Source organism: Salvelinus sp. IW2-2015, unplaced genomic scaffold, assembly GCF_002910315.2.
Source record: "Salvelinus sp. IW2-2015 unplaced genomic scaffold, ASM291031v2 Un_scaffold1945, whole genome shotgun sequence".
Lineage (NCBI taxonomy): Eukaryota > Metazoa > Chordata > Actinopteri > Salmoniformes > Salmonidae > Salvelinus > Salvelinus sp. IW2-2015.
This window is the reverse complement of record NW_019943300.1, coordinates 288,239-297,304: the sequence shown is the minus strand read 5'-3', so window position 1 is coordinate 297,304 and position 9,066 is coordinate 288,239. Positions and strand designations below refer to the sequence as shown.

Here is a 9,066-nt window from a genome sequence, read left to right as displayed (position 1 = left end):
TATACAACTGCCTTAATGTTGCTGGACCCCAGGAAGAGTAGCTGTTCCCTTGGCAGCAGCAAATGGGGATCCATAATAAACAAAAATACACAACACTCACTATGTGCTCCATGGACACTGCTCTTGTACTTGCTTCCTCCTCCATTTTGCTCTTCTGTTTGAGAACCACACTTCAAAGGGGAATGGCAATTATAACAGATGTAGCTCAGTGTTACAGGTCATTTTACAGGAAATGACATAGGTTGCATGCATAGTTTGTGCCATATAACCTTGATGGTGTCCTCTGGAAGTTGATCTCAGATGCCAGTTTTTCCCTGGTGAACATGTCTGCGTAGTGGCTCCGTGTGAATTCTGCTCAGTTTGGGAGGACAGAATAGAATGAGAGAGCGCTCAAAGCTCAGCTTGAAAGGATAACACTTTCCCAACTGTTCTAAAACAAGCTTGTTGAAAATAGGAATAGTCCAATCAAACTAAGTCGTTTAAGACTAATCCACATAAACACACAGCCTACATGTACATAAACAGTTGTCGTAGTAAAAGTAGAACATTGTTCTGCCTAAAGTCCACTACTGTACAGGCCTACCTTGCTCTAACACTCTGCATTGCTCCAAGGTGAAGGTGGTGCGGTTGCGATGCTGGGCCCAGGAGGCTGGAGCTCGTTCACCTCAACTGTCTCCATCTCCTCCTCTCCTTCACTCTGACTGCGTTGGGGTCTCCACTAGAAGACCTGGAATGCATACAAGTAGACTATATGGCTTTGTTTTTCAAATTGCGCACAGTGTATGTGGCATAAATGTGTGTATTTCCCAGATCAAGATGTACGATGTGTAGCCTACCTGGGTATCTGGGGCGGTGCGCAGAAATCTCCACACTCAACATCGCAGAGTCGAGTTGAATTTTCCTGAGAATTCGGTTGACAGAGGACACCTTTTGACAAGGAGAAAAAATAATGCTTAATGAATCGAAAAATATAGTTATTTCCCTCACAGTTGTACACACTTTGTATCATTCTGGTGTAGCTTGTGATCTCACTTCACTGGGAACTTTGGCCGATTTACAGATTCTTTCGGCCGCGAGCTTTTTTCTGATTTCCCAGGCGAATATTGTTGGGTTTTTCGTCTTGCATTCGATTATTTTCGAGATGACTTCGGGGGTGAGGAGTCGAGGTCTACTACCTCCGGTCGCCTTCGGGTCCAGGAGGCCGGTTTTGTGGTACCTGCTCAAAATCTTGCTACAGCAGCCATTTGACACCTGCCAGCGCGGAGTGCACATTTGGGTTTTCATGAATTGAGCACGATTCATATCCACCATCAGAGCACAATAACAGAAGTACTACTAGATCATTGAAAGGACACCATTTAACACATATTAATGTATTAAATTAAATTAATAATAAAACAAATTATGCTTTTCATGTATCGAATATATCGAATAGGGCGCAAACACGAGCTCCTATAAGCCTGCTGATACGCACCTGCAGAATTCTGGAGATCTCGCATGGCGCACACCTTCCGATGCCAGTTCGATCATCTTCCTCCTTTTATATGCTGGAAGCGGCCTCCGTTCGAAACACCCCACCAAGCTGATTGACACACCGCTCCCTTAGAATAGAACAGAATAAAATAGCTTGTATAAGATTTAAACCTATTTTACGCTTCATGCATCAACATCTTTGAATATTGTTGGAAAAAATGTCTCCACTCAATTCAATGATATAAGTAATCTTCTAACACATTATAGTTAGTCCTTCGTTTGCATATAGACCTACCTTCGTTTGACAGGTCCACATTTGTTCCACACATGTCAATTGGTTCTTCAGAGCCGTATCAAATGAAACAACAAGATCATTCCTGTATACAGTGCGAGTTTCCTTTGATAAACAAGAGAATAAACTGTTATATGAGGAACTTCATCCCAAAATGCACTGACCTGATTGTAAAGTGCATAAAACACCCTAACCTACCTGTAAAATGTGAATATTCGGAGTCTGAGGGGATGCCAATTCACACCTGTCTGTTGCACAGGTCGCCACTGACAGGAATCACGCGCGACTTCACAAATATATACCCTATCAGCCTTTTCTAGATGACGTAGTGGTCTGATAGGAGAAATGTCAATATTGCATGTAGGCCTACTGTACCCGACTCTCAAGTAACCCAGTCTATTCAGACTCGATTGTCTGGAAGTCAAGCTGCGAACCACAATATTTAACCCCACACATTATAGGATATAAATATGGATGACCCTTATAAAGTGCCAATGTAAAATTTGTTTTCAACGTTGTGGTCAAAATTATTGCCCCAAGATTTTTGTAAAAAAAAGTTTATTATGGGTTAACTAGACCTATWAAAACAGCTTTTGCAATTGTGAACTTGAAGCAGAAGAATGCAATGCCATGTAATAAACTGTAGGGCCAACAGGGGACATTTTTATCTCACATGCAGTGTATTTACAGTGGACTACAGTGGCTTACAACTAGACGGGTTTCAAGTATAGTCCGTTAGGCTATTCAATTTCTGATAACTATTTGGTAAGGTACATAATATAAGGGAATAGGAAGCTCGCATCCACTGCTCTCTCTAGACAATTATGCGCATAATACAGTATTGTATCCTGAAGATGGACCATATGCTGTGTCAAGAACAATCTACATGTTTTCTGTTGGGCTAATGAATATACTCATTTGGCCTTTCAAAATCGAATTTCACACGTGACACCAAAGGTAAGTTAATTCCATTTACTGTATTCCATCTCCAAGCGACACGTCTCGGGTCACGTGACTTGAGCATCCTTTCCCAAGTCAGTGTTTAAGATTAGTCTGATCGAGTCTCCTTTTTTTAAAGCTAACATTTGAAAATCTGTCCCGATGTCGACTGCCATATGGTAAAGTGCTTCTGATAAATCATAAATCCATCATCCAGACTCTTTTATTACATTTTCTTTCAAGCATGAACAAATAGTCGGATAGGGCGAATGTGGGGGGACCAATTGGGACTTTCATTTAGAAAAAAAGGACGAGGAAAACCCTCGCAGATGTCTCTTGACCAGCCAACAGATAAAATGCGCTGTAAACGTTTCAAAGGAAATATTTGACGAGCAAATATTAGCAAATGTGAAACCACACAAGGCTCGTCTTTTGGTCCTGTTTAATGACTAATTGGGCATCATTAGCTAGGTCCACACAGATCGAAGTGCCACTGAAATAAAGGGTGGATTTTAAAATGCCATATGGTCCAAATTATATATTAACCCACGAGTTAGCCCACGGTTATATTTTCTGTAGAGGACGCATTGTATATAGCTGATAAACAGCTCTGGACACCAGGGTCTCCTTGCCAACAGACAGAGAAGACAAATAACATATTTATTTATTACTGCACAGAGTTCATGCCCCGATTGATTTGGAGTACTTTATTGCATATTTTGTGTGTACAACCCAAGGTTAATAAAACAGTCACGCTGCGGGCACGGAAATGGTTAAACATTCTTGGCGCGTAAATATTCGCTGGGCTCACCAAAGGCGTCGGCTAAACTTTTCGGCCTAAGGAAGAATTCTAAACATAGATCGACCATATCTCAATGACACACAACATTGTATTTGGTTCTATCGACGTGAGTTTGTGCTTTATTGTGTCCCTAGGTGTAGAGAAACATTAACATTTTACCCGCGTAAAAGGGTACCATAAACCTATCCAAAGCGCACAGAGCTCCCTCATGCGTCTCAACGTGGGGTCATATAGCCTTCATTCTAGCGCATTTCTACACACTGAAGTATGACAAGAATAAATTTACCCTCACTTGGAAGGACTGTTAAAATTGAATATGCAATTCGATAAATATTAGCACAAAAGCACATTTAATGGTTTCCATGGTAGCCAACATCAGGCAGCGTTGAACCCCAAATAATGCTTATTTAAGAAGTAGCCTATCATTTGTGTGAACAAAACTGTGCGTCTGAGACCACATCATCCTATAGTTCAAATGCCAGTATGACTGAATCATTTGATCTGATTTGTGTACCCTACATTTGCTATATAACATATTGATCCTATATATTCTATATATTGCTGATGTATTATGAAGTTATTGTAATTCTTTGTTTGTAATATTATACTTGATTTACTGTATGCTTCTCTGTAGCCTACAGACAACCAATTTGGGATGGAGAGGGCAGGCAACATGAGTTTGCTTGTGGATGGTTTTGTGAAATGATTAGCAAAATAAAATAAACAACTTGTAAATGTGTTCCTTGTCAAAGTCAATAAAAACGATTTCAAATTCCCGAGTTTAAGGACCAGACATCGAAATAGTTTAGAATTTATTTTGAGGAAATTGAATGGATGTGAGAATGGACGGGATGAAGCCACGGGCTGCAGGTGAAGGATCCAGGGGATGGACTCTGTAGAGTTTGGCTTGGAGTCTCAGGTAGACATCATCATCAGGCCGTGGTAGATGACTGCTGTGGTGACGCCAATCCCCCAGGAGATCTTTGGAAGAACGTAAGAGATCCTATATAGAAGGTGAGGGAAGGTGAGGGATGCAACACTTGGTAAGGCTAGTAAGGCAATGTGGTGCAACAGACATGCACTGCAGAACAAAGAGGCAGAATGTTAGTTTGGTCAGGTTTAAAGGGAAACTTCACAATTTTTCAACTTCATATTCATCATTTCTAGCATCACACCAACATCAACATGTGTGAAAACGGTGCGTTTCTATGTTTTGTAGAGGAAGATAAGTGTTTCAAATAGATCATCAATGTGCATCATGTGATTTTGACCAATTGTGAGTAGATATTGCCTACTTATTATCTACTAATTGGTTGATTCTATCATTGGAAACACTTATCTTTATATTTTTTTTCTACAAAACATAGAATCCTGCCATTTTTACATATGTTGATGTTGCAGTGTTGCAAACAGGCGTGGAGGCTGATTGTCAACGAGTAGAAGCTGGTGCACGTTGAGTTGCAAGGGAGCTGCGTTCAAGGCTAGTTAAAGTAGTTGCGTTCAAGGCTAGTTAAAGTAGTTGCGTTCAAGTCTGGTCCTCTCTCCTGAATTCTTGTTCATTCTTAACACCATTAAGTGTATGAACGTGGTATGAATCTGGATTGCTACAATGGGACCCAAGTTGTTATAATAGTAGAAGCACACACTCTTCATGCCACACATAAGCTTGAAAAGACTTTCCACATAATATTCATATCATCATCACTTCAGGCACAAAGGTATTTCATCCATCATATTCAAACAGTCAATTATATCTTACACTAAACTAATGTGTCAGAAAAGGTTTTGAACCAAAATTGCATTGCATTCACATCATCGACAGACGCAAGATGTTAACAATGAAAGAATTACCCCCATTGTAGAACACATTATACAACTGCTGGGCAGTGTATGTCAGCTTTTACCCAATGAGCCAAAAGCCAAATTCTTAATCTATTACAGTACAACAATATCAATAATGACTGAGAAAGAGAAAGTGAGTGAATGAGTACACCGTTTGGTTGTGACAGGAAGCAACCTTGTGAGTCATATCCTGTTTGATTGACCTGTTTTCCTCATTACAGTTCATAATCATTTGGTTGGTGTCTATTGCTGGGACAGTGAAGATTGAACCCACGTGTCCTGATCCATTAACATCACCCTCAGAGTCATCCAGGTGTTCTGAAACGGCTTGTTCAACCAATGCATTGATGTAACAGAGTTCATATTGGGTATTCAATTCTGCTAACAGGCAAACTAGGCAGGTAGCCTAGTGGTTAAGTGCATTGGGCCAGTAACTGAAAGGTTGTGGGTTTGAATCCCTGAGCTGATTAGGTGAAAAATCTGTTGATGTGCCCTTGAGCAAGGCACTTCACCCTAGTTGCTCTGTGTCTGCTAAATGACTAAAATGTAAATGTCTTGTCATTATTGTGCTTGATTGCGTAAGTCAAGTGTAGTGTCTACTTTTGAGCAGATCCTTATTAGCCCTTGTGAAAAATGCACAACAAAGGGCCATTTGGGATGGGCATGTGGTGTATAGATCCCAGTGAGAAGGAGGGACAGTTGTTGCTGCTGCAGTTACAGATCAGCTGGAGAAAATATCTTTAATTAGCTAAACTAAATGAAGATGAGATAAACTTGTATTAGTCCTTATGAGATGGAAGTGTGTCTTCTGCTTTTTTATCCAACCTCTCCGATATACACACACAGACGCACGATCACACATTGGGTTGGAGAGGCACCTGAGATATTGATGCCAGCAACCCTCAGGCTCCCTCCCGCATGATTTCCCCCTCTGTCAGCACTGGGATGGAAACCATTCACACTGTRATACATAAATTAAATCAGTCACATTGTCATACATAAATGAAGAAAAGGATTTCAGTCAAGATTCTTGGATATAGGCTAGGGATACTCTCAACGGTGGAGGCTGGTGAGGGGAGGACAACTCATAACAATGTCCGTAATGGAGTGAATGGAATGGTATTAAACACATGGTTTTTCAGTACAAACTGTTCCACAACATAGCAAACATTCAAGCGAACAGAATGCACCTCAGGGCCTTGGTGATGTTAAGACTAATGGGAGTGGCTCCTTTGAATAATTAATGCAAAGCATCATGGGTATATCATTTAAAATGGGTGTTATTTGGCTACAACACAGAGAATGATAGAGGCCTCTTGTGGCCAAAAGGCCYTATCAGCATGAGCAGCGCCATTGAGGGCTTCCAACATTTTAATGCAGTCAACTGGGTGGGACTTCCAACGTCACTGGCTGAACCCTTCTGGTGACCCTGTTGGAGTCATGTCCAACCGGGTCATCAGGAGGGATCAGCACTTGTGAAGAAAACTGACTACTTCAAAATGGAGATAGCCTCAATGGTGCTACCCATGCTGTCACGGACACTATAATTGCAAAGAGTCCTCTAGCTCTATGTGCTATACCATGACTGTAAACACTAGTCATCACTAGTCATGATGTTTTATAAAGCTATTATGTATTGAAGTATAAGTTTTGCCATGCAAGACATATTGACATTGGGCAATTTCTACAAGAACATTTTAATATTACTGTCACGACTCCCACCAAAGGTGATTCCTCTCCTTGTTCGTGGTGCTCGGCGGTCGGCGTCGCCGGCCTACTAGCAATCACCGATCCATTTTTCCTTTTCCATTGGTTTTGTCTTTGGTTCATTCACACCTGGTTTTCATTTGCTTTAATTTCTGCGTGTTTATTTACCCCTGTTCCCGCCGCTTAGGTTTGTGCGGGGTTATTTTCTTGTTGCTCGTGGAGGTTGTTCCTCAGTTTATTCACATGTGTACCGTGTGTTAAGTATAGTAAGGAGCGTTGTTTTCCTCCTCAGTGAGCAACTGTGTGTTCTATTTTGTCTTGGGTGTTTATGGACATTGTACCTGTACCGGTTTTGGACTTGCCTATTAAAGACGCTACATTGACATCTGCTGCTCTCCTGCGCCTGACTCCTTACCTACCTTCAGTACGATTACGCAACAATTACTAATATAAGGAAATTGTTAGCTGTGATTGTCTGGTCATAAATCTGCTATCTAGATTTGAAAATGTGTACATGTCGTTTGTAGCAATTAATGTACTCCAGCAATGATATCAATTTGAAATTTAAACGTAATTTCCGATTGAGTCGAGATATGCAGCGTTTACCGTGAGTGCACGATCTGCTAACGCAAAAACATTGCCTTTAAATTTTATTCGCGCTATAGCTCTGAACTTCGGCGATACCGATTCAATCGAGTCCAAAGTTTAATAAAACTCCTCGGGTCCATACTCCCGAACAAACGCTAGAAAAAGTTTACACYTGTGGCTGGATTCAATCTGTATCGCAAATGTATCGCGTGTTATAGTGCAATTTAAAGGCAATGTTCCGCGTTTGGGGAGACTGCATTCACGGTAAACGCTGCATATGTCGGCTCAATCGTTAATTACCTTTTAATTTTTACGCAGATCTTCCACAATACTTTTACGATACGGATTGAATCAAGCTCTTAAACCTTTTCTCCATCTCAAAATCCGCATCAGCCAATTACTATTGTCAACATAGTTGCACGTGATAAAACACTACATGTAGCTTTTCCCATCAGGTAACCTAGCACACTAGTGGTGATTATATCGCTAGCTAGACCATAGACTGATGGTTAAGTACTGTATATTTTGATAATCATAAGTGATATTACATAGATAGCAGCAACTTCAATACATTTGATAACCGAATTGTGAAAAATCATTTATGTAGTAAACTGACATTATTTGTTGCTTATTTTTTACTTCTTAAACATATATTTACATTTAGCAGACACTCTTATTCAGAGTGATTTACAGGAGCAATTAGGATTAAGTGCCTTGCTCAAGAGTACATCAACACTTTTTTTACCTAGTCAGCAGGGGAATTTGAACCAGCAACCTTTTGATTACTGGATCAACACTCTTAACTGCTAGGCTACCTGCCACCCCATATAAAGTCCAGGGCATAACCTAGCCTTGTGGAACCAGCCTGACTGCTGTGTTCACCATTCTATTTCACGATATGAAATAGAAAGGTGAACGCAGAGATCAGGTTGGTTCCACAAGGTGTGTGTTTGTGTTTGTGTGTGACCAACCAGTACCTTTGAGGGGCCAAGAGCTGGTCTATGCTGCTATGGCCATCATTGGGGCTCTGGCAAAGATCTCACCTCCAGCTTCACCTCTTGCCTGCTAACCAACAGTCGTCGATATGGAGAACAGAATTAGGTAGGTATACTTCAAACTTCAACATATACTGAGCAAAAATATAAACTCAACATACAACAATTTCAAAGATTTTACTGAGTTACAGTTCATAAAAAGAAATCAGTCAATTGAAATAAATAAATTAGGCCCTAATCTGTGGWTTTCACATGATTGGGAATACAGATATGCATCTGTTGGTCACAGATTCCTTAAAAAAGGTGATGGCAATGGAAAAATGGCACGACAATGGGCCTCAAGACAATGTGCCTCAGGCCGTCACAATATCTCTGTGCATTCAAATTGCCATTGATAAAATGCAATTGTGTTCGTTGTCCTTAGCTTG

At 40.7% G+C, this 9,066-nt stretch overlaps 2 long non-coding RNA genes across 2 annotated transcripts; both read right to left on the bottom strand.

Moving 5' to 3' along the window:
* Positions 1 to 268: 268 nt before the first annotated feature.
* On the bottom strand, positions 269 to 921 carry LOC112072496 (uncharacterized). Its single transcript, XR_002894327.2, has 3 exons — positions 837 to 921; positions 584 to 727; positions 269 to 351 (listed from the first exon to the last, which is right to left on the bottom strand). It is a non-coding gene; the product is annotated as an uncharacterized lncRNA (long non-coding RNA).
* Positions 922 to 4,308: 3,387 nt separating this feature from the next.
* Positions 4,309 to 9,060, bottom strand: LOC112072498 (uncharacterized). Its single transcript, XR_002894328.2, has 2 exons — positions 8,621 to 9,060; positions 4,309 to 4,509 (listed from the first exon to the last, which is right to left on the bottom strand). It is a non-coding gene; the product is annotated as an uncharacterized lncRNA (long non-coding RNA).
* Between the last annotated feature and the right edge of the window lie 6 nt (positions 9,061 to 9,066).